Here is a 26,406-nt window from a genome sequence, read left to right as displayed (position 1 = left end):
GACCTGGGGAATTCAAGTGTGTCTGCTCAAGGAGGTGATTTTTTTAGGCGGTGTCTTGAAAGACGAGATGACATTAGCCAGGAGACCAAGAAGGAGACATAGCTCTTCTCATGCCCAGGGCCTTCTCATGGTCTCCATAAGACCATTCTTCCCTTAGCTGGTTGTGTTTCCAATTTAAGACAGAGTTGTGTAGTGATGTCAGAAAGTAATAGTCATAATATTAACAAAACAGCCCTACCTACCTAATCTCATTTGAGCTTCACAGAAACTCTGTGAGATAAATGTAAAGAGCTCAATTTATATATGAGAAAACTGAGGTCCAAACAAAAAGTCCAACTCGCCTAAAACCACGCAGATAGCAGTAATGGAGACAGGGTATTTCCCTCGTCTTCCAGTGCTCAAACCTGTATGCTATCAACACTGGTTTGCTCTCGCCCTATGCATTTCAGAAGGAATATTCAGCATGGGCGTGCTCTATTATGACCAAAAGGAGACTGGACAACATTTAGAACTATTTTAGAATGAAAAAAAATCCACTATTTGAAATAGTAAAAACAATTTTTTTGACATAAGTGACTCCCGTAAATGACAGTAAGCAAGACAAGTGGGAGAAGAGACAGCCAAGGACAGCATTATATATTTAGAGTGATATTAGTTGAACCAACTTTTACAAACCAACAGCAAGGAAAAACAAGGAGAGCATCAGAAATCGATAACACAATTTTAGTGTTAGCTGCATTAAGTGAGACAGCTCTGACTCACTCAACATGTGATGTCAGGCCAAGCAGGTTATAAGGGGAAAAAATGTATTTTGGGGAAAAGTTGGAAAAGGGATGATAAATTTGAAAACACCATATCTTGGTAACTCATCTCTGTGAATGAAGATACTGAAAGAAATCATGAGACCTTCTTGGAACCCTGAGGCATCTGTATCCTTTCTCATTCTTCAGAGAGGCCAGAGCGTGCGTTTCCCTGTGTAGAGAGCCAAGGCCATACATAAATCACTGACAAGTGGAAGACGAATAGTGGGAAGCCAGAGAGGGAGAAAGTCTTATGGACCAAAACAAGAGGAGTTCCTAAAGCCTCAGTGCTTTCAATGCATGCAGGCAAGGAGTGATCTACACCAACACAGAGAGAGAAGGAAGACTCTAAGTGCCAAGAAAACAGGGCCTGTAAAGGTTCTTGGTTTTGGTCCAGTCCACAGTTTGCCATCAGAAAGGCTCTTTTGCTTTCAACTTAATCCCTTGTTACATGCAGTGTAAACAACTGCTCTGTCCTCAGAGTTCCTACTTTTCCTTTTCTCATCCTATATGTGCTTGATCTAACATCTACGTCAGGACTCCTTTCATGTTGCTGTTGGCAGACTGGACTGATTGTTGTATCACACGATTGATGTTGCTGCCCTGCTCCAAGAGGCATGCAACCATCCAGCACTCTTGGGAGCCACGCACCAGAAGATCAGTGCAGGCTGTGTTTCATTCTGTCTGCTGTCACCTTTGGTGAGAAGTATGCATCATCCAGTGCTATTCATGAGCCTCTTCCCTAAATTATAAAAATTTCTAGTGTGAATATTACTTTTTTATTACTCCTCCCTGCAGAACTGCATGAAGCTCATATAATAGAAAAGAGTATAAGATGGGCTATGGGATTTCGGCAGAAGATGGGCTCCGAGGCGAAGGATCTGTGCACAAGCTAGCTTTATAGCTAAATTTATAGCAAGTTCCAGGCTGTGTCTTTCAGGTAGAGGAAACCCGGGGCAAGAGGAACTTCATAATGGGCCCTTTGCTTCCTCAAAGTAAACCAAGTTTAAGTCATTGCTGGCTCCCAATGTGCCTAACAGCTGTAAAAATACTACAAAAGGCCACAGCAACTTAATTGCATCAATAACTGTCTGGGTTATTGCACCCATGAGCTCCGTGTCCTTACAATGCCTGGGGGCTGATGGGCCAGGCCAACTGGGTGCTGTGACCACAGGCCACACAACCCCTTACTTTCTATGCTATTCAGGCTTTCAGTCTCCAACAGCTCCTCTTCTTAGATAACTGGGGCCTTGGGGTGTCATAAAAGAACCAATTTTATTTTGAAACTCATTCTTTCTTTTACCTAGAAAGAGGCAAATGCAGCCACAGTCATGGTTTAGGCTCTCAGGAGACCAGGAGAATTTGTCTCCTCTGTAAAATGAAGAGTTTTACAGGATATGAAATACATTGTTCAACAAGAAAAACCCTAGTTTGTTTGTTCCCTTTCACATGATTGAACTTTTTAAATACAAAAGTTATCCATGCTTGTTATTACAGATCAGACAGGCAGGATGCTGACACTGGACAGCTGCATCTCCAGTTGCCACCGCTCACTGCCCTGCGGTAAAGTCCGGCCTGGCCTGGCTGCATCCTGACACGCCTTTTGGGCAGGTGTCCACACACGTTCCCATACATGTGCACCAGTGCAGCTCTGACCTGTCTGCGGGACTCTCCAGCCTTTCCCCTTTAAAATCAGGTGTTTTGATGGGATATACTCAGCTGTAAAAACCAAAATTTTACACCTTATGACAGCATAGATGGACCTGGAGAATATTATGCTAAGTGAAATAAGTCAGAGAAAGACAAATACCATATGATCTCACTCATATGTGGAATCTAATGAGCAAACTGAAGTAACAAGGAAAATGGGGACAGACTCATAGATAGGGAGCAGGGTTATAGCTGGTAGAATGGGGAGGTTAGGGGTTGGAGGGATTGAGCAAAAAAGAAAAAGGACTCAGGGACATGGACAACAGTGTGGTGATTGCTGAGGAGGGGGTATAAGGGGACTAAATGGCAATGAAAAAAATACAATAAAGATTAAATCAATAAATTGATCAATAAAAATTAAAAAATAAAATTGAGTGTTTAATATTTCTTTTATCCTATGCAGTTCCATTGTGGTCAGCGTTCCTAGAGTAGCCATTACCTAATCTGCTGGGGAAAGAGGAAGAACGGTGGGGGAGACACAGTCTAGGGGGTGGGCTCCCTCTCTGCTTTCTGAGGGGCCAGTGGCCAAGTAAACCGAGTCACTGAATCCCCCTCTGGTCTAAGCTTTTGAAGGTGTGAGGGTTAACATAATGAGATACCTGTGTTGACTCTGGTGCAAAAAGCAGAATCTGAGGCTTCTGACCAAGCAGGAGAAGCTGGAGAAAGAATGGTTGTTCCGATTTGATAGCTGGTTCTGGAATATTCTGAGACAGTGAGTGGATTATTCAGGACTCTTACTTCTCCTTGGCCTCCTGCTGAGAACAGTGTCAGGGCTCATTAGCACTTCCACCAGAAGCTAGCCTTTGCTGGGCAGAGAGGTGAGAGCAGTCAATTTCGCCACTCATTAGCAACTTCGGACAGATAGCAGTGGGCAGATTGAACCAACTGGCAGAATGAGGGTCTGCTTCTCTGGGGGCACAGTTATCCATTCTAGTTCTTCCGCCATCAGCAGGGTCACCCAGAGTTGACTGCTGGTCTCATAGATCAATGAGTAGGACTGTTTTTTTAGTGTTAGTTACTTTATATAATAACTGAGACGCCAGTATTGCAATGCTCAATATAGCAGCGAGACTGCAGGAGGAAAACTATCTCATGTATAACAGACACAACCACCACCCTAGCTCTGTGAGGTTCTGTTCAGAACCACCCTTGCCTACAGGGTAAGGACCACATTTGCAAACAGTTTGGGTGGCTTTGTGGGAAAGGGTAGCAGTTTAGTCATGTGCCCCACGAGCGTCTGCTCCGATCAGCTTGACTTGATATTTGTATAATATTTTGCAGTTTGCAAAGCACTTTTTAAAAATATTTATTTATTTATTTATTTATTTATTTATTTATTTATTTATAGAGAGGGAAGGGAGGGAAAAAGAGAAAGAGAGAGAAACATCAATGTGCGGTTGCTGGGGGCCGTGGCGTGCAACCCAGGCATGTGCCCTGACTGGGAATCGAACCTGCGACACTGGTTCGCAGCCCACGCTCAATCCACTGAACTACACCAGCCAGGCCGCAAAGCACTTTGAAATAACTTTTGATTCAACATTTCACTGATAAGTAAAGGTCCTAGAAGCTAACTGAATCGCCCAAGGTCTCAAGTCCAGGATGCTTTCCCTAACCCCAGAATATCCAGAAATACACAGGAGCTTAGTAAAAGGTGAAAGGAAGGGCCTCTCTTAACGCTGTTTGATGAAGTGGGGAATGACAACGACACAAAGAAACCAGGTGCCCCCTTGCCCTCTGAAGGTGACTGGTAAACGTCAGTACATTTGGTCATCCAGGGTGCAGGTGGAGGGCTGAAGCAGCTAAATTAGGTGGGAAGGATTGCTTCTTCTTGCCTAGTCATCTTTGGGACTTGGGCTTGTTTTTATAAAATGTGACTCCTCATATTGCAACACGAATGAACGTTGAAGATACCTAGCCATGTGAAAGAAGCCAGACATGAAAGGGCAAGTGTCTGCTTCTACTTTTATGAGGCATGTAGAACAGACACAACCACGGAGACAGAAATAGGACAGAAATTACTAGCACCAGGATAGGGGAATGAGAAGCTCCCAATGGTAGATGCAGAGTTTCAGTTTGAGATGATGACTAAGTTCTGGGAGTGGATGGCAGGGAGGGCTGCGGAACGTTGTAAAGGTCCTTAATGCCACTGAATTGTACATTAAAACTGCTAAAATGGTTAAGTTTTAAGTCATGTATATTTTACCATTTTATTCTCACTGTTACAAGGAGAATACTGGCAACTCAATTGTTACATAAAGTAACTAATAGCTTAAAAAATATTGTCTTGCTCATTGCTCCGTGAAAGCCGCAGAGTCAACTCTGGGTGACGCGCTGATGGCCCAAAGACTAGACTGTATATTTTACTACTTTTTTGAAATGTGGTTCCTCTAGTGCAAAAAGTTTGATTCGGGGATTCTCCAGAAAACATCTCTAGGGCAACCTGCCGTGTCGATAGGTTTACTTCCTTTGCTGGTTGAGTAAGCGCTTTGATTTTAAAATATTGTCCTCAAGGCTTTTTGTCTATTAGCTGTGTTTTTTTTTTGTTTTCTTTTATTTCTGTTTTTAAGCTCAGACAAAAAAAAAAGTTCTCCTGAGTACATAGAATTACAGATAGTTCCTCTCAAGTTAATTTGTTCCTCTTTTTTAAGTGATTGTTTTTGACATTTAAGAGAAAGTTGCTATTAGAAAATGAATGGACATTTCCCCATGATTAAAAGCAACTGTGTCGTTAGGATCTTACCAAGTTTGAAGATGTTTTAATAATACCAGAGGAGAAACTGGGGGCAACACAACTACTGTTTTTAAAGTGAAATAAGCCAGTCAGAGAAAGACTTCACTTATATGTAGAATTGAATGGGCAAAATAAACTAACTAACAAAACAGAAACAGACTCATAGATACAGAGAACAGATGACAGCTGTCAGAGGAGATGTGGTTTGGGGGGCTGAGTGAAAAGTGAACGGACTGAGCTAAGAAAAAACCCCTCATAGACAATGGTATGGTGGTCCCCAGAAGGAAAGGGGGGTGGGGAGGTAGAAGAGGGTAAGGGTGGGATAAATGGTGATGGAAGGAGACTTGACTTGGGGCGGTGAACAATATACAGGTGATGTGTTATAGAACTGTACACCCGAAACCTACATAATTTTATTAACCAGTATCACCCCAATATGTTCTACAAAAATGATTAAAAATTAAGGCTGCTTCTTGCCTTATTCAATTCCCCATCTTTGCTAATCTATGGAGCCAATATTACAAACCAGAATGTGTCCATTCTCCTGTGCAGAATTCTGGCAACAGAGGATTAGTAAAGACAGTTACAAAACATTGTGAAAGGCTTGGGAACTGGCATAAAAGATCTCTGGATGTCCTTTTGGTGATGTGCTGGGCACTGTCTGGAGGAACCATGGTTCCTCTAGTGACTAAGACATGTTGCAGCTCTATGAAAGAATGAATAAAGGAAAGAAGTGGCAGGCCAAAGTGCAAATACCTATTGCTGAGCGAGCCTAAGCTGGAGGTGGTTCAGGTGTGTCAACCAGCAGGCTGGGGACGGCTCCCAACAGGGGCCCCCTGTCTCCTCCTGCACTGCTCAGCTCACAGAAAGCAGGGCTCCCATCAGAGGCAAGGTGGGGAGGGAGACTCTGCCAGAGGCCATGAGGAAAAGAGGCAGAGAAGGCCTGGGTTTCTGCCTAAGGAACCGCCCCCGCCCCCGCCAGGATGAGAGCCGTGGGTGGAGGGAGGCACGCTGCAGAGTCACATTCCCTGTACCTTCCTCTCGGAAGAACTCCCCCTTTCACCTTGCCTACTCTCAGTACCAGTTGAAATGTCTCCTCCTCTAAGAAGTCTTTACTAAGTGCTAGGGACTGAATTGTGCCCCCTCTCCCTGGGCCCACTCCCAACACACGCACACAGAATTCACGTCTAAGCCATAATGCTGAAATGGTGGCATTTGGAGGTGGGCCTTTGGGAGGTCCTTAGGGTTAGATGAGGTGGTGAGATGGGACCTCATGATGGGGTTAGTGTCCTTATAACAGGAGACACCAGAGAGCCTGCCCTCTTGTGCTTTCTCTCCCTGAGCCTGCACAAGGAAGAGGTCATGTGCAGACAGTGCAAAGGAGGCAGCCATCTACCAGCCAGGAAGAGAGGCCTCAGCCAACACCAGCCACGCTGGCATCCTCACCTCCAACTTCCAGGCTCCACCGCTGTGAGAAAATACATTTCAGTCGTTCAAGCTCCTGAGCCCATAGTACTTTGTCACGCAGCCTGGCTAACACACTGTGTGCGTTCCGAATAAAGCTGTCACGTCTGCCTTAGCACTACCTCCTTTTACAAAGCTTTCTTTTTTATTTATTTTCACTATAGTCAGACATTTACATAATTTAAAAAGTCAGATGGTGCTACAGAGCTTATAATAGGGCTCTCTCCCAATATCTAGCTTAAGTCCGGCTCCCCAGGAAAAAACATACTCAACTCTTCCAATTGTTTCTTATAAACTGGGGGCCCATTCAGTGCTAATCTTTAAACTGCTATTCTCTGATTCATCAATTGTATGCATTAGTGATTGACTTTCTAATGTGAGGACTTAGCACTCTGATACTCCGCCACCACCACCTCCCCTCCTTCTGACCTCATGGTTCAGTGATATCACATTTTCAGTTAGTGTTCAACGGTTACATTATTGTTTAATTTTATTTTGTAATTAAGATATACTTGACATAAAACATCATATCAGTTCTGGGTGGATAACATAATGATTTGATATTTATACACATTGTGAAATGATCATCCTAGTACTAAGTTCAGTACCATCCATCGCCACATGTAGACACAAAAATTGTTTTTCCTTTTTTTCTTGTGGTGAGGCCTTTTTATTCTCGTAATGATGTTCCAATAGACAATGCAGCATTATGAACTGTAGACACCATGCTGTGCATTACATCCCCAGGACTTAACTTACTTTATAACCAGAAGTTTGTAGTTTTTGACCCCCTTCGCCCAATGCACCCACCCCCGACCTCCTCCCCTCTGGCAACACCGTTCTGTTCTCTGTGTCTGTGAGCTTGCTTCTTGGTTTTGTTTATTTTTCTCCTTTTAGATTCCATATATAAGTGAGATCATACACTGTGTCTTTCTCTATCTGACTTATTTCACTTAGCATAACGCCCACACTTGCAGGTAGTGTTCAGTGTTTACATTATTTCAATTACTTGTTATTCACTGTCAAGTCAAATACTATGGTGAGATTCCATTTCTTTCCCTGTACAATTTTATTTTCTCATAGATAGTGATAAACTTTTCTTTTTAGCTTACTTTTTTATATTACTACCACAAATTCTTTATAAATTCTCCAACAGAATTGTAAAACTGCTATGAATGCCATTTTCCACATGATTTAAATCATCACCTAGTTCAATATTTATTTCTGCTATCCCATTTTTAACTTTAAACAAATTTTTGTCACACAAAAGTTGTCACATAATTGGATATTTCTGTACTTTGTACACAATTATTCTTCCTCTCTGCAGAAAGGCTGCTTCTTAACTTCTCATGGAGTGATGGCAGGCACTAAAACCCCCACTGTCACAGACTGGCAGAAAAAAGCCTCAGTGATTTAAGTTGAAAGCAGTACATCGGTGCAGGGTTCTTGCACTTAGTTATCAGGGATGTACAATGTCTTTTTACTCAAAAATACAAAATAAATTATCTGTAGGTGTGGACAATGACAGAGGCAAATTATTACATGTTGTCAGTTGAAACCAGTAACTGATGGTTATAGTGATTTTCTTAAACATCGGCCAGCCTTTTCTTCTGTCATTTCCTTCAGCTGACTTTTCTGAAGTTCTAGGGGAGGAGCGCTGCCTTGAACTTCTTCTCACCATTGTCATTAATGACGGCACAGCATTGTTTTAGGATTAGAACATGCCACCTCCATGCCACCTCCCATTCCCCCTATTCTGGGATCTTTCTCTTCTTCAGGAATTCCTGTCACTACCAGCTCTGCTGTTGTTGACAGAGAGGCCCCTCCAGCAGCACCCAACAAAGAGCTTCTTACAACCTTAATTGGCCATTGGTTCCTTTCTCCACCCTGTTCACAAAACCTCCAAGCAAAGCAACATAACCAACTTCTGAGGAACTTTGTGTAATTTTCTCAACTATCAACAATCCCTTAACACCTGCATTCTTATCCATGTCATTGCAGGAACTTTGAGTGTTTTTAAAAATAATTTCTAGACCCATATTTTGATCTTCATGGGCTGGAGTTAAGGAGTCCGAGGCTGGAATACACCGAGCAGGGCCCGGCCCCTCCCAGGATGCTGCTTTCCTCAGCAGCGGCTCGTGCCCCGTCTTTGCATCCACTTCTCAGCCCTTGTCCCAAGAACCTTCGGCACAGCTGCTCCCCCTGAGAGTCTTGCCAGACGTTCATCTAGTTGTTCCTTCTCACATTCGCTAGTTGTGATACCTAACTGGTCAATGGTTTCCTGAATGTGTTTTTCCTCTTGAGCCTTGTCACCTTTTCCTCTCACGAGCACAGCATCATCTTTCATCATAATGACCTCTCCCACTTTTTCTTAAGTCATGAGTCTGAACACCCTCAGAATTTCGGTCAGATTCTCTTCAAACACCGAACCACCAGTAGCAATAGCCATGTCTTTAAGCTGGTTCTGTCCATTGTCACCCGACATGGAGGTTTGACCGCTACAATCTGAAGACCAACTTTTAGCTTTTTCAAAATGAGTGTCCCTAAGTACACTCCGTCACTTAGCTCCTCCATTGACACCTTCAGCAATTATGACCAAGGCCTCACAGTGAGCATCAGTAATTTCAAGAGCAGGTACAATGGACTAAACAGTACGTACAAACTTTCTTTTCTCTCAGGAGAACATAGGCATCTTGGAATTCACATTTCTGACCTTTTGCTACATTTATCAAGTATGGAGAAATACAACCTTGATCAAACTTCATGTCTTCAATAATTTCTAACTTGTCATTCAATGTTTCTTCATCCTTTACCATGATAATGCCCTTTCTCCCAACTTTTTCATTGCATCAAAGATGATGTTGTCAATTTCTTTGTCTCCATTTGCAGAAATTGTAGCAACCTGAGCAGTTCATTCAGGGGTTGTTTCGGGTTTAGACTGATTCTTAAATTCAGCAATTACAGCATCAACAGCTAACATCACACCTCTCCTGACTTCCACCGGATTAGCACTTTGCTAATCTTCTCAAAGCCTTCCTTGACCATATAGAGCATGCCAATACCTTTGCAGTAATGGTGCCCATCCCAGCCTCTTCCTTTGTATTAGTGGAACACCTTGAACAAGCTTAGCGCCAATATTTTTATTTTTAAATCAGTGGACTTTGCATCGGTCACATCAACCTTTTGTTACTTTGGGATTTCCCCAGCTGCATTTAATAATCACTGTTCTTGCCTTTGGCCCCATAGTAACAGCTACTTTTTAGCATTGGCTAAAAAGTCTACACATGAGGCATTAAGGTTCGGGCATCTGCACCAAGTCTTACACCTTTGGCATAAGCCTGAGTGAGGTGAGGAGCCGGGGCCCTGCACACTGGCCTAATCTGGTGAAGGACCTCCGGTAAACGAAGCAGTGCTGCAGGCCAGCAGCTGGGTGTGCAAGTGGCGAGGCAGGCCGTCGGCAGTGAGGGAGGGCCCTGCCGTCACAGTTTTAAGGCCCATGACTTTTCTATCCTTCTCCCAACACTCCTTTTTGCTGTTGTTCTCTCCTGCGGGCTTTAGTGCTTTAATGCATCATGTAGTTGTGTCCTCACAACACAGCAGGTAGTTATTTATCCCCGCTTTATAATGATAAGAAGGTTCAGAAGGGCAAAGTAAGTAACTTAACATCACACAGCTGGTATGGGCCAGAGCGGAGTTGTGTGTTGTTTTTTTTTTAAATTGTGGTAAAGAGCATATAACATGAACTCTACCCTCCTAAAAAAATGTGCATGTGCCATACAGTACTGTTAACTGTATACATACAGCACAGCAAACCTCTACAGGTTTTTTCATCTTGCGTGACAACCTCTATATTCATTGAACAATTTCTCCTCCCTCCTGGCTCTGGCAAGCCTCATTCTGCTTTGTGCCTCTATGATTCTGACCACTTCAGATACTTCATAGAAGTGGAATCCTGCAGTATTTGTCCTTCTGTGCCTGGTCTGTTTCACTTAGCTCGATGTCCTCAGGGTTTATCCATGTTCACATGTGATAGGATTTTCCTTTTTTAAGGCTGCGTAATATTCCATTATGTATAATATGTACCACATGTCCTTTGTCCGTTTATCTGTCTGTGGGTGTGTTAGTCCACGTCTTAGCGATTGTGACTAACATTCCTTTTTAACAGCAGGCTCTTCTTGGTTTGGAGGTGCATTCTCTTTCCAAGGCTATCAATGAGAGGATTTTTATTTTGTTTTTAGTCCCCTTGTTTTCTCTTTCTGCTGAGGGCTTTTCTCTTTCCTTATTCTGCTTTCTATTTTCCATGTTAAAAACTTCCTTCAGGTGTCTGGGGACCTTGGGCTGTTGGCCGAACACTGACAGGCTGACTGAAGCCCTGTGTGTCCGTGGAGGAGGAGCTCGTCCATGCATGTGCACGGTTTAGGGCAGGGGTCTGTAGGGTAATTCATCAAGGACTTGGATTCCCCCCTCTCCTTCCCCCAGAAACCCCTTTCTTTGGGGCCATTTATTTTCTCCAGAGAGAATCCACCAGTCTCCTCTCTGAGAGCTCTATGCCTGGAGTCAGCCTCCTGGGAACGGGGCTTGGGGGCAGGGGCGGAGAGTCTCGTGGCTTAGACGTCCATGTCTAAGAGAACAGCACCTCACTGCTCTGTGCCATGACTGCATCCCTCTTGGTCCTGCTCTTCAACAATAAATCTTGTACTTGGGTGGGGAGGGCTGACCCCTTAGCTACTCCAGATGGGGAGGGAACCTGGGACCTAATTTCTTCTTAATCAGAATTTCAACCGAGCTTCTTGTTTTCCCCCTCAGACCTACCACCACCTCCCATTGCTTAGGTGTCTCTGGCTCTCCTACAGGCACTTGGTAGTCAGATTGCTCTGTTCTCTTCTTCCTTGGTGTTCCGTCCTACCAAATCTGGTAATGTTTCTCCTTTGTTGCTATCTTTTCCCCAGTTCTCTTTCTTTTTTTCGGTGTGTGTCTTTTTCCGTACTACTTTCATTTTAGTACTTACTACTACTTACTACTACTACTTTAGTACTACTTACATTTTCAGAGGAGCAGAGAGAAACGTTCGTGTTTAATTCATCGGGTTTAACTGGAAAGTCATTTCAGGATACCACTTTGGCTGCTGAATGCCTCTGCATCACACTTCAGCCCTAATCCATTGTTACTTCTCTACCGGCTTTGTGGACTGTGGTTTTCCCGAGAGCGGTGCTCTCTTTGCACCTCCAGCCCCTAGCATGGAGGGTATGCAACCATTATTTATTGAATTGAATGGAATTTAATTTACATCCTTGGTACTACCCACTGGAAAGCCTGGAAATAAAGTAAATGGCCACTGAACGCCTCATGTTCACCCCTTCTCTCCTACAGACGGTCCTGACGAAAGCAGTCTCTCAAGGGTGAAGCAGACACAGCAAAATGCCTCTCCCACAGTACTTGTCTCTACAGCCTTTTGCCGACTCTTTCAGTCATGCTTATTTTACCTAGAAGTAATTGCTTTTCAAAGACTGGCAATTCTCATTAGTTACCAGGTGAGTGAATCTAATAAGAAAAGTCTCCTGATTGAACTGGGAAAAGCAACAGAACAAAATAGAGTAGGGATTTTTCCCAACTTGCAAACCAAATAGCTCTTGCACTCCACATAATTGAAGGAAAATTGACATGCATTATTGAAGAAGCCTTTTATTCCCATGTGCACAGAGAACACTGGGCAGGTAGGAGACAGACCTCTGAGGTCCAGAAAACAGCTGTGCTGAGGAGGGCATTTGCCTCTTCGAGATGTAACAGGGAACTTTCTGAAATAGCCTGCATTCGTTCCCTAGGGTTGCTGAAACAGATCACCACAGTCTGAGGAGCTTGAAACAACAGGTTTAGTCTCTCACAGTTCAGGAGGCCAGGAGGCTGACACCAGGTGTCAGCAGGGTTGGCTCTTTCCAGAGGCTGTGAGGGGGGACCCACTCCCCGCCTCTCTCCTAGCTTCTGGTGGCAGCAGGCAATCCCTGGCATTCTTTGTGGCCACATCTTTCTGGTTTCTGCCTCCATCCTCATGCAGACTTCTTCCCACTGTGTGTCTCTAAACCTTCCTCTTTTCTGGCCATATTTTTTAACTGTTGTTTGATTACAGTTGTCCCCATTACTCTCCCTTGCCCTGCCACCCCCACCTCCCACATTCAATCCCCCCGCATTGTCCATGACCATGGGTCCTTTATACTTGTTCCTTGCTTTGACCCTTCCCCTACTTTCCCCCGTTACCCCCCTCCCCCCTTCCCTCTGGTCACTGTCAGTTTGTTCTTTATTTCCATGTCTCTGGTTCTATTTTGCTCACTTTTTTATTTTGTTGATTAGGTTCCACTTATAGGTGAGATCATATGTAAACCTCCCTCTTTTTAAAGGACACCAGCCATTAGCTTTAGGGCCCATCCTAATCCAGAATGACCTCATCTTAGCTTGATATATACCTGCAAAGACCCTATTTCCAAGTAGGGTCACATTCTAAGGTTCTGGGTTGACATGAATCTTTTGGGGACACTATTCAATTCAACACATGGCCTAAACACCGTTACGTTCCTGCCTCCTATTTCAGTTATATTTTTGGAGGCTACATTTGTAATCCCCTAGTTTCAGACAATTGATATAGAAGAAGAGGTGGGAAACTCCCAGCCAAGGTGCCTGGATGATGAGGAAGACAGGCTTGCAGGTGAGGTTCCCACTGTTGGGCGGGGTTCTTAACCTTGGCTGCATGTTGGAAACACTGTAGGTTTTAACTCCTGCTGTCCCGGCATCGGTTGTTTTAAAGCATCCCGGTGGCTCCCATGTGCAGCCGGGATGCACGCCTCTGCTCCAGGCACGCTTTCTTGAAACACGTGCGGATGAGGCTACCTCCTTTGACTCTGCTAATCTCTGCCGCAGCGGGTCCTGCACGCGCCTGCTCTCGCTGACCGCTGAGAACTTGGCATCAGCACCTGTAGTTTTTATTTCTCCTTCATTTGCTTTGCAGAAGAACAGCTTTGTTGTTAGTGAAAACTCACAAGTTAATAAAGAAAAAGAACATTTGCAGGGGGATGTGGATAAGAGGGAGATTAACATTTAATTTTACTTTTCAGGAAAACATTGTACTTAATCAAAGTCGCATGTGCTCAAAGAAATGTGAAAACTCCAAAAAGCACAGAAAAGAGAAGAACATTCCCTGTAATTCCATCCCTCTGGGAAAACGATGGTGTGGTAAATCTTGCAGATGCATCTGTAAATTTATACTAAGTATTTTACAAACGTGGTTTTATGTGGTTTTGAAGCCTGAATTCAGCAATATCTCATTAAATGTGTCAATGAATGGTGAATATCAATAAATATTTCTCATTAAGTAGTCTTCAGGTTTTGACTGGCTACATTTTATTTCTTCATAGAGAATATACTGTAATTATTTAATCAATTACTATGAGAGAATTTCCAGTGGATTTTTTCCTTGTTTGATTATTAGGGCAAAAGCCAGAGCTGAGAAGCAGAGGCCCTACTTATCTCTTCACCCTATGGGCTCACAGGCCCATCCCCACAGGGCTCTACTCACCCTCCACGCCCCACTGGTTCTATGAGCCCAAAAGGTAGAAACTGGAGGACCCTGTAGATAGGGAGTTCCTGACCTAGGGAAGAGTGGTCCCCAGCCCCGCATCCAGGTGGCCTATAGAGCCTGTGAGTGTCTGCAAGGGAGACAGGCATCTTACCCCATGAACATCTGCTAAGAATGCAATTGCTGATCTGTGCTCTGTACTGGCTGAGTGGGAGAAGAGGAGCTGGTGAGAGAGGCCACTGAAAAGACAGGGAGCCTCCAGCTCTAGGCCCAACCATGTCATCTGGTGTGATGATTGGGCACGAGATGCTGTGGCCAAGTGGATGCTGGGGAAGAGAGCCAGGCTAGGGCTGCCTGGCTGCCACCTGCCCAGACAGACCAGCAGCAAGATACTGTGCATTTTTCTGATGTGGGTTGGAATTGAGGGGAGACCCACATCCAACAGAAGCACACCTCCCAAGTGAGGTAATTACATTGAGGGGAGGCATCCCACAGAGCTCCCAAAGAACTTACCGCATGCTCCACCAAAGAGTGAGCATCTAGATGCTCAGATGCCCAGACGACATGCCCAGAGGGCATGCAAGCTGAGACAGGACAACATGAGGGACAAAGACATTTGCTGCTTTCCTATCTCTTCCTCCCCTCCCTGCATTCGGCTCTGGGGGACCTGGAAGCAGCAGAGTGAGGGGAGGAGGAAGCCTGAAGGAGCATCCATGGCCTCTCTGCAAGCAGCTCCCTAAGCCTGGGGAACAGGAGGCATTGCATTAGATGTGAAATACAAAAACTTTGTCCTATGAATCAATAGTGGTCTTTCAAACATGCGCACCACTTGACCCAGCACATCCATCTCCAAGAATTTATCTAACAAAACAATCAGAGATACATAGAAAGATTCATGTAATGAGAGAACTTCCATACACATAAAGTATTTCCCCACATCTTGAAAAGTCATTATTTTTATGTTTAAAAAAATCACCTGTCCTTTCAATAACTAACAGTTAACAGAATTCTGATAGTCTAATTTTTATGTAGAGTTGCAATGCCACAGCCCTTATAATAAATGGAATTACTCAGAATAAAGAAAGGGTTTTAGAAAGCTGGTGATGACACAGTGTTGACAGCACCATGTGCCAGTTACTGCTGCTGTGAAAAACTACCTCAAATGCAGTGGCATAAGCAACAGTCTTTTGCTTATGCCCCTGGATTTGGTGGGTCAGGAATTTGGATAAGGGATGGCATGTCTCTGCTCCAGGATTCTGGGCTCTCGCTGGGAAGTTGAATGGCTGAGATGTCTCAAATACCTGGGGGCTGAAAACATCTGGAGGTGTCTTCATTCGCAGGGCTGGCACTCAGTAGGGATGTTTGACAGCAGGGCTCATCTGGGACAGTCAACCAGATCACCTACGAGTGGCCTGCCTGGGAGCTGGGGCTTCTCCCTGCATGGCAGCTGGGTTCTAAAAGGGAGAATCTGCAGGGCGAGAATTCTGCAAGAGACCTGGATGAAAGCTGCACGACTTTTTATGATCTAGCGTTGGAGGCAAACGGTGTCACTTTCTCCATACTCTGCTGGTTGGAGGGGTTATAAACCTGCCCATATGCAAGGGAGTGGACATGGACCCCATCTCTCAGTAGGAGTGTTAAAATGCCAGACAGAATTCTTAATATTTAATAAGTTGGAATAAGGTCTGCCCTTAAAGTCACTTCATGCTTTACTTTTTCTTAATTATTAGTATACATATGTAGTACCTCTTCCTCAACAGCAAGTGTGGTATTCCATCACCAACCAATTATCCATTTCTCTGTCACCAATTAAGTGTTCAATATTCAATTCAGTTCTGACACTGGAGTACCCAGAGTTAGCACAGACCCGAGTTAAGAGCTCAACCCCATATGACTGCCACTCATTTCAGGTGGCAGTTATAACACCAAGGTCCCAGGGCTACCTGCACTTCAATCAAAGTTGGCAATATAAATTTGAGGGTTCACATTATTGCCTTTCAGATTTGATAGTTTGCTAGAGTGACTCAGAAAACTCAGGAAAGCACTTTACCTACAATTTCTGGTTTGTTGTTAAGGATATAATTCAAAAACAGCCAAAGGGAGGAGATGCATAGCAAGGCTCAGTGGTGGGCAGGCACACAGCTCCCATGCCCTCCCTAGGGCACCGCCCTCCCAGCACAGCGAGGTGTTCACTGACACAGAAGCTTCCCTTGCCTCACTGCTTCAGAGATCCCATCAAGACTGCATTACCCAGAATGATCAATTTAATCATTGAACTCATTTCCCCACCCCTATGCTCTCCACAGATGCTGGGGAGTGGGGCTGAAACGTCCAGCCCTTGAATCATGTGGTTGCTTTTTCTGGCCACAGGTCCTCATCCTAAAACTACCCAACCTTCTATCCCACCTTGAGTCAGCTCATTAGCAGACAACTATGCTCCTATTACTGGGGAAATTCCAAGGGTTTTAGGAGCAGTGTGCCAGGAACCAGGAAACCAGATATATATATTTTAATTATACTACCACATTATCTGTTGAGCAGGGGCTGGGTGCTATAAATCTAAAGAGGAAAAAAGTGTAATCTCTGCTTCGAGGAGCTCTCTCTTGCACATCAAAGTTTCTCTCTCTCTCTCTCTTTCTCCCTCCCTTCCCTTCTCTTTAAAAATAAACAAATAAAATCTTAAAAAAAAAAGAGGAGCTATGAACCTAGTGGAGAAGACAGGGATCCAACAGCGTTCTGCAGGCGCTGTGAAATGCACACCTACTGGGCCCGAAGGCAGAGTGACTGGCTGAGAGCTGGGAAGCAGGTGCTTTTCGAACTGTTTTTTCCACTAAAGAAGAAATCATTTACTTGTTAGTATTTCTCTGACTGTTCAGAAGAGTGCCGTAGGAGTTTTATCGTCAGCATACTGCTCATAAAGCGATTGATTGCCTTTCATAGATGGTAAGAACACAAGGCATTTCCAAGTCAAGCACTAAAAAACCTGATAGGGATGAAGAGAAGCAATCGGCAAATAGAAATGATCTCTACATACATGTTCTTCATAATATACAATAAAAATGCAGAAAGGCCCTTGACATGCGGAGATGGCTGATTGTGTATTTTGTGCATGTGGCGCTGCGTATACCTAAGCATTACACTCTGAACCTCAGGAGTGCAAAGGAAGGTCCATACCTCATAGGTCCAACTCTCTAGAAGTTATATAAACCAAGCTAATACACCACCAAGGAAAGTGTGTTTTATCCTCCTATTTTAACAAATACATCTTCATAATGACTTAGAAGGAAATTCAGGACCTCAGTGTTATGCCTGAGTGTGGTAGGACAGCAAGGACCAGCCTGGGGCACCTCCATCCTTGTCCTGCCTTTGGCTCCCCCTCCCACACATGCAGATGCCCCAACCTACATGTCTACATCCCTGCAATGACTACATCCCAGCTGCCCACTGCCACCTCTCAGGCTGATGGACACAGGTACCACACAGACGTGGGCCTGGGGAAGAGGGCCTCTCAGGGCCCAGGAGTGAGCTTGAGCAGCTACAACAGAATATTATGGACTGGGTGACTTAGACAGTAAATATTTATTTCTCACACTTCTGTCCAAGATCAAGGTGTAAGCCTATTCGGTGTTTGGTGAGGGCTCTCTTCCCGGTGTATGGATGGCCAACCTCTTGCTGCATCCTCACACAAGGGAGACATCCCTCATGTCTCTTCTCATGGGAGCTCCCATCACAACTAATTAATTACCTCCCAAAGGCCCCACCTCCTAATGCTATCACATTGGGGATAAGGGTTTCAACATATGAATTTGAAGGATGCAAATATTCATCCCACAGTACATAGGAAATACTGTGTCCTGGGTACCTGGTGCCCGGCCCAGGAGACAAGGAAGGACTCAGTAGCTCTGAGCGAGCACATGTTCTTGACCCTGTGGATTCCTGGCCCATAGGCGGGAGTTTGGTGCAGTTTGGGCCAGAGCTGGATCCTCTAAAGCTCAGAGCCTGGGTGGGCCCCTCTTTCCTGGTCTGAGAGGGTACAACCTAGCCTACCGTGCCTCCAGGCTCTCACTGGCTTATTTTCAGAGCAAACTGAGAGGCCAGATGTGAGGCTATCTGACAAAGACGTGGAGCAATTTCTTAGAAAGCCACATTGCAAGTAAGAAAAGGAGACTGAAGTCAGAGTCACTAATTTTTATTCTACTTTCTGTGCTTAACTACCACTTATTACTGTCAATGTCTTAAGACATAACTGTCTTTTCTTTTTTTAATCTCCCCACAGAGACAAGGTCATTTATTAAAATTATTGGATTCTAACTTCTTTTTAAGAAGCAGCTGGCTGACAGCCTATTAGTAGTTGTATGGAGAAAGCCTCCCCCACCACCCCCACTAAACTTCCTGGGCTCAAACCAGCGTCATTCACTGAGTCAGGGACTCTCCAGGTTAGAATTCACCCTACCCGACCTTCTGTCCTACTCAGAACTTTTGGAGAAGTTTTGATGCTATCAGCAAGAAGAGGCAATGCCTTCTTCAGTCCTGCCTTATTTAATCTCATTCCCCAGATCTCAGGTGAGGCTACCCTTAAGGGTCCCCCTACAGCTCAGAAACACTGGTGTGCAGGCCCAGCCCCTGACCAACTGAACAGAGTCCTGGGATGGGGCGGGGCAGCCTCCTTTACCAGAGCTCCCCAGGTGCTCTCACATGCCCACCCAGCTGTCAGGGTCAGGAGAGCAGCTCCTCTCTCAGTGTGCCAATGAGGACAGCAGCCTGGCCAGGTGAATGTCCCACAGGACCAGTTTAGGTACAAAAGCATGCCGTCAGCAGTCAGAAGGGTGTGGGATTGCCACCCTCTCTGCTATACCCTCTCTGCCACCAGCGAGGGGTTTGCACAAATCTCGGTTGTGCGATCAGGCTGGTGCCTAGGGTGTCTTTGCAAATTCCTCCTTCTCCCAGTACTGACTTCTACTGGACAGAACTTTAAAACCCCCAAATCACAAAACTGTACTTGCTGGCAGCAAACAGACTGCTAAACAGGGACAGAAGGAAAAACACCTCTGTGCCATAAATAAATCTGGCTCCCACAGTGGGAGCCCAGCCCAGATCAGTAGTTGAGGCTGAGTTTCTTTCAGGTTGCAGAGACAAGCGGTGCAGCAACCAGATGGAAGGAGAAATCCAACTGCTTAATTGACAGGCCAGTTTTGGAAAAGAAGGACTTGAAGGGAGCACTGAAATTGAAATATGAAGACTCTACGTCATATATGACTGCAAGTCCAGCCCATCTCAGGGGCTAAAGCCTTTATGAAAAGTATTCCTGGAAGTGCAGAGTGAACTGCTAAACCAGAACTTTTTGGGAGATAAGATTGTTTCAGCAGCTGGAAGAGCAGCCAGAGAAAGCCCGTGGATTGGCTCCTGCTCTGTGCTCGCCTGCCATACACACAGGCTGCGAATCGGCAGCAGCTCGGCCGCGGCAAGCAGCCGCAGGCACCTGTCGCTCCAGCAGCACTGCTTCTAGAACAACCACCGGTCTTGCTCATTCAGCACATGTTGCTTGAGGGCCTATTATATACTAGCTATGTGTCAGATGCTGAGGTAGCTACAGAGAAATATACGGAATAATGCCCCTTGTGTTTAAAGTCCGATGACGCATAATAGCAGACAAAGAACACAGAATACATGAGGAGTCCTGACTCGGCCCCCACACACCCTAACACATGATCTTAAAGTCATGCAGTGTATCTAGGTCTCAGTTTCCTTATGTATACATCAAGGATTTAGGGGGAAGAAGTGAGGCTGCTTCTCCTCTACCGTTTTTATGTTCACGTCAAGCCTTTCAGCTGGCCACTGTTGGTGACACTCAGTTTTGTTTAAGCACCTGTGCCCAGGTATCTGCAGTGAGCAGAATAATTCCACAGGGTGGGGCCTGAAATTCTAGACACAAACTCTATTTCTATAGGTCTCACCAGGCTTGGGGGTAAAACAGACAATTAGAAACAGTGAACTTCTTGCTTTCTAAACCTCCCTGCTTGGGGGGCCTTGGATCTCTTCAGAGGAGCCCCTCAGGTATTTCTAGAGTTCCGAGGTGGGTCTTGCTTGAGCTGGTGAGTCCAACCCTTGCTGTCACCCAGCCACAAGGGAGCGTGCAGCCTTGCCCTTCCTGCCAGATATTACCCTTCTCTTCTACCTCTGTTACTGAAGCACTAAATTCAGAGGCTCCTGAGATGTCACTGTGTCTTTGCCAAAGGTACAATTGCCTCTGCTCCTGAAGGTGCCTGGAGCTTCTATAACTCTAAACAGACTGGGCACTTGCAGTGGTTCCTGCAGCTCCCCCTGGGGGCTGTGGCTGTCTCTGCCCCTTGCTGTCCACCCTGTAAGTTGTTCTGTATCAACATTCCCAGGCTGTTTCAAAGAACTTCATGGGGGAATCCTATTCCCTCAACTTTCTGCCACATTATGTTACAGTTGTCCCAAAGCGGCCCTGTCTTGCCCTGGGGTTTGTTGCAAGACACCATAGTTTGGGCATAGTGGTTAAGAGCTTAGGATCCAGAGCCAAAATGTCTGATTTGAATCCCGGTTCCTCTACTTAGAAGTTACTTTCTCTGGACTTCAGTTCCTCTGGCATCAAATGGGAATGCTAATATTTATTTCAAAGTATCGTTGGGACAATTAGTTGAGTTATCACATATGGAATGTTCGGAACAGCATTTGGCACATAGTAAGTGCTCAACACCTACTTGAATGTGCACACTTGATGGTGGCCCACTCTCAGAGATCACAGGGCTCTTGTTAAAGAGGCAGAGAGTGTTTGTATCTCTAGTTCCCAGCACCTGCCTGGCACAGAATAGGCATTCATTCGGTGAACAAATGAATTCATGAATAAATACGTAAAACCAACATGAGCCCAGAGGCTGAATGGAGAAACATTGTGTTTCAACCAGGAAAACAACTGTAGTCCCAAGACCAGAAGGCTCAAAGGCATTAAGTGGGTCCTGGGAGAGGAGAGGAGAGGAGAGGACAACAGGAAGAGAATCCTACTTAGTTCCCCCCCCCCCCCCCATACAATACACTCCCCCAGTAATGCACCCAACAGCGATGCCAAATTGGAGGGAATTTGGCTGCACTGTGATTGGTTCCCATCCTCCGAGTATCCCTGTTCTCAAAGGGTGGAATCAAGTTCTCTTCCTGGGGAAAGGGGACAGGAAGGAGGGCCTGGGTCAGATATGGGGGCCTTGGGAGAGAGATGCCCTTAATCATTTGGGACTTTGTATAGTTTGCTACATATTTCACTCTGTTTCTGTGCTTTATGGGACAACTCAGGCTGAAAGTTTTCTAATGACCTAGCATTTGGACAATTGAAGTTCTCAGACCCCACTTGCATGTATGGCAGGATTTCACTACAGGTACTGTTTCTGTTCCCACCCAGAAACATGTCCACTATCACATCTGGAGCTGAGTGGTATGGGGGACAAGTTGTGGCTACTGAGACTATCAGCACTAGGTCACTCTCCATAAGCCCTCTACCCCTCTCCTTTTTCTACCTCCGCCCTGCCTTTTTCTTCAACCACAACAAGCAGCTGTAATTTTACATCTTTTATTCCTCCACCTACCCTGCTGGCAGGTCAGGGGCTGGGTCACCCATCCTGGATATACTGCTCTAGATCTAGGAAAGAAAGGTGTGCTCCATGGGGAGAAGTGACTGGAAGCTCGGGTGCTCAGGCAAAGCAGGCAGCAGCAATCACAGGCTAAGGTCATTGTCCTCCAGATTTTGTAAAACACTAAAACTCATCATCTTCCCCAGAAGGAGGCTGCAGATATTAACGATAGGAACCAGGAAAGGCAATGACATTTTAATTCTACAGTAATAGTTTTTCCTAAAGGAGCCTCACCTCATTTCATCCAGTACTGTAAAACACATGTAAAATTTTCTTTTCCAGTGAAGTCAGAGTTGGAAAGTCTTTGCATAATGTCTTGAATGCCCAGGGAGCAGTTTGATGTCAGAATCAAACACCAACTTTTTTGTGTAACCTTCTACTCTGGTTGTTTTGCTCTGTTTTCTCTTGTTAATGGCTTGGAACAAATAAAACAATCCCCCCGACTTTGTCCTAAACAGAACTAAAAAAAAGCTCACCAAGTTCATCTCAAAACGAATCCACCTGAAACAGAGCTAGCTACTTTGGGCTCTGTTTTCTGAGTTCTATTGCCTGCTGCTGAAAAAGCATGACTCCCAATGCCAGAGTCTTGTAAAAAGGAAAGGGACTATTTATTCAAAAGTTGTACAGGTTTAGAATAATGGCAGAATTCTGCTGTTAAATACCATTCCCTTTAGAAACAAAACAACACCCATAATCACACAGCCCTGCCTCCCCTTGCCAAACCAGACCAGTCAGAGGTACCATCGCTCAGGAAAACAAACAGATGTCTGTAGTTTAGCTGGGCAGATTCCCATCTGCTTTCCAGCTTCTTCCAGTCATCCGTGCTCAGTAGGCTCCTGCTCTTAATCCAAAACCCCACAGTACTTCCTCATGGCAAGCCAGCGGGGGTCCTTCTGCATCTTTTCAAACTGTGTGGCCAAGACAGCATGGCTGCCCTGCACTTGGGTTTAAATCCTGGAGTGGATCTGCCTCCATAACCCCATTTCCCACACTTCCCACACTGGGTTCCCACACTGGGCTCTTCCCCATATCTCCTGCCCGTCTTGGCTGCCATTGTTAGTCTGAGCAGACAAGGCCTCGTGACATGGGAACCTCCTCCAAGCCATTGGCTAGCATAGTAGCCAGGGGACACCTCCCAGCTAGAGTAATGCAGGCCCACCTCCCTGGCTCCAGGCACAGCTATTAGTATTACTAAAACACTGGCCAAGTTCTTTAGATATGCAAAGTATCTCTCAATGGCCCTCTTGCACTTCCCCTTCCCAAAACCAGGTTAGTGGGTATTTTCCCCATTTTGGGGACCCTGATATTCTTGTTACACATCCACAATTGCTCTGACCAAGGCAGGCATACTATGATTTTCAAATGAATGATTAAGACAGTCAGCCCTGAAGTCTAAGCAAGGCGTGCTTTGGGATGTGTGGTAGGTGCCTTCCTTTCCACAGAAGAGGCTGGTGAAAAAAGGCCACAGACGCTTGCTACTTGGTGCCACTTAATCTGGTAGGATGCCAGGTCTTGCAGCATCTGTGTTGGTAAGACAGCTATACGCTTCCCAGGAAGACAGCCTTGCACCGCGGGCCCAGACTTTGGTAGCTGTAGTGTAAGAGAAACTAGTTGGTACAATGCAGTGCTAGGGAAAGGCACAGCAGATTTCCCTTAAGGAAAGTCAGTTCTGACCTTCCCCTTTGCCACTCTGAGAGGCTGCCAAGACGGGGTGGTGTTCTCTCCTAGACATTAAGGAATCAACTCAACTTTGTCTTACCAACAGATTCTATTGGCGGTATTTGGGGAGCCAACTTGTGACAGTTAGTAGAAATCTCAGACCCCAAACTCAGGTGTACATAAAATACATCTAATTGTTTCTCTGTGAGCCCATTTCTATATTTGGTCCCCACACCCCCCAAAGGCGATGGAGACTTACTTTCCGTCACTTTTGTGTTATCAGGGAGGGAAGACTTTATCTCTGCCTTCTTAGGTTCTGTGACTGAACACGAGATTTAAAATAACAGTAGACAGACCTACAGGAGAAAAGCACATGAGTTTCATTTGATGTTGATATTTTAATATGCACACAGAGGCCTTCATATATAAGTAATAGAGACCTAAATAAGTGAATGGGCCATAAAGCTTCTATAACATTTTAACAAAAATGAGAAATTATGGAGATGACAAAACAAAGAAAAAGGGGTTTGGCAGGGGCAGTACATTGTGGGAAAAGTGACTGGGAAATATCTGAGGGTAATTAATGGGAGGTAAAGGTTACTTCGGTAGGTTTATTTGTACAGAGTCATCTGTATGTCCACTCTCATTTCCAGGTGTGTAAGAATGTTCTCCTCTTCCAGGTACGGTGGAGGAGGGGAACCTTTTCATGGGAAATTTATGCCCTGCTCTCAGGTAGAAAGAAGGAGGTCAGAAAGCCCTTCCTGTACCTGGTATTTCTCAACTGTCCTCACCTCAAAATAACCACTACCCCAAAGTGGCCATTTGGAGATGGCATGTTCTGAATCCCTCTGGTGCCCTTGCTAATTCATGTTTTCCAGGACTGTTCCCTTGCCCACGTGTTCTGGGGAACATTGTGTCGATGGATGGTCCTACATGGTTCTCAGTCTATTAGAACATCTGCTGCCCCCTCTGTAATCAGCCTTTGGTTGGCACAGGTCACCCCTAAGAACCCTCTGTTCCCTTCTGCATGCTCCACATCCATTGGCCCTTTGTGACTTCCAAGCCTCACTTCACCTGGGACTTGCTGGAACAGAGTTCCAGGGTCTCTCTGGGGAGGTTCAGGGGTCATTCTGCCTGAGCAGATCATGTAGCCATTCCTCTTCTAGGTTGGGCAAGTCCCTGCATGAGTCCCATCAGCCTTTTCCTCCCAGGTCCTGGCAGCTTAATGAAGGAAAGGAGGTGAGTGCCAGGCTGGACCCACTTTCCTGCAGGACTCAGCAGTCCCATCTCTGTTCCTTCTGGTGCCTAAGATAACTCTACCCAAGTTCTCACCTTGGCCTCCTCCGCACTAACTGTGTATTCTTTATAGATGGGTATGATTTAATGTGCAATTCTTGGGTTTTTTCCTTTTCTTTCTTTCTGTTTTTTCATGATCAAGTAGGCTTTATTTCTTCCTTACAGCCAGTCTGCTCAGGGCTGGCTCATAGGCGAGTATTCCCACTCCCAAGCAGAGCCACATGGATTTTTAAGTATAGTCTCAGAATCCACACAGTGTTGCCACCGCCATGGCCTCCAGTCTACCCACACTCAAGGTGAGTGGACATAGACCCCACTTCCCTTTAAGAAGACTGTCACAGTCACTTGTAAGGAGAGTATGTGGAATGGGGGACATTGTTGTGAACACGGGCCATTTCTCTAGGACCCTCCCAAGTGTATTCTTGTTTCCTCATCATTTTTTTCCTAGGGAGTCGGGGGTGGGGAGGCAAAAGAGAATCCTTCTTTCTCTTTTTCAAATCCTCAAATCATCCAGCAATTCCAAGAGACCACTCACTCACTGGCTCATGGAAACCCACAAGAAACAACCCCCTTGTTTCCTTCGCAATGCGGGTGGTCCCTACGGGCCTGGCTGAGGGGAGAGAAGGCGTAAAAGAGTAACTATCGGGGAAAGGTTCCTCTCCCCATATATTCTCCCACCACAAGGAAAATAACAGGTAGCTCACAGACTTGCGAGAGCTAATTAAAAAAAATTATTGTCGATGAAGGCCAGGGGCCAGGGTGGGGCTGGGCAGAGGTAGAAGGGGACAAAGAGAAGGAAATGGGGGACATTTATAATAGTGCTGACAACAGACTTGTGAGAATTAAAGTAAGACCGTATGTAAAGCCCTGAAAATCAAAATTGCACTTAAACTTGTCTGCCCTTTCCCTGCAGAGGCAACCCCATGCAAGGTACGGCCCAGCAGCAGAGCTGCTGTTGCTGAGCAGGGTTGACTTGAGGAGAGCATATTAATCTAAACTTGGACTTGATGGTAGGGATACATAAGTAGTCCTTTAAGAGCATCTGGAGAGAGAAATGCTATTTCCAAAGGCCCTTTATGGCTCTAAACTGCCTCTCAGTCTCCTGGAGAGTCCATTCCTCACACCGGCTTCCCAGCGCCCTGGGAGTCACCCTGGAAAACCTCACTTCAGACCAGACCATTTGTGTGAGCCGATGGGGAAGCCAGATTTGGGGGGCACTTGGCTGGGCTGTGTGGGGAGGGAGTGGTGATTTTTCAAATTCAGTGTCTCGGTCCCCAAAGAGTGGAGTCTTCAGAGCATTTGCCCCTGTGAGGTTACAGCTGCTTGCCACACCTGGGGACAAAAAGCACAGGGATGTAGGCAGCCCCTGCTGGCAAGGAGTCACGTTCCCCCTCCTCAGATGGCCAACCCACAAGAATGCTATGGCCAGCAGCCGTGTTCCCACACGGCTCCTGCTTTGAAAATTTTGGTGGATAATTTGTTGCCTGTGCTACCAAAGAAACTGTTAATATCTCCCCTGCCCTTTCTTCAGAAAGTGGA

The 26,406-nt window shown here is 45.4% G+C and overlaps 1 pseudogene; it reads right to left on the bottom strand.

Annotated features, from left to right (window-relative positions):
* Window positions 1-8,391: 8,391 nt before the first annotated feature.
* Window positions 8,392-14,787, bottom strand: LOC114495071 (annotated as a pseudogene).
* Window positions 14,788-26,406: the final 11,619 nt, after the last annotated feature.

Source organism: Phyllostomus discolor, chromosome 4, assembly GCF_004126475.2.
Source record: "Phyllostomus discolor isolate MPI-MPIP mPhyDis1 chromosome 4, mPhyDis1.pri.v3, whole genome shotgun sequence".
NCBI classification, from domain to species: domain Eukaryota; kingdom Metazoa; phylum Chordata; class Mammalia; order Chiroptera; family Phyllostomidae; genus Phyllostomus; species Phyllostomus discolor.
The sequence above is the reverse complement of the archived record's forward strand: the minus strand, read 5'-3'. Positions and strand labels throughout refer to the sequence as shown.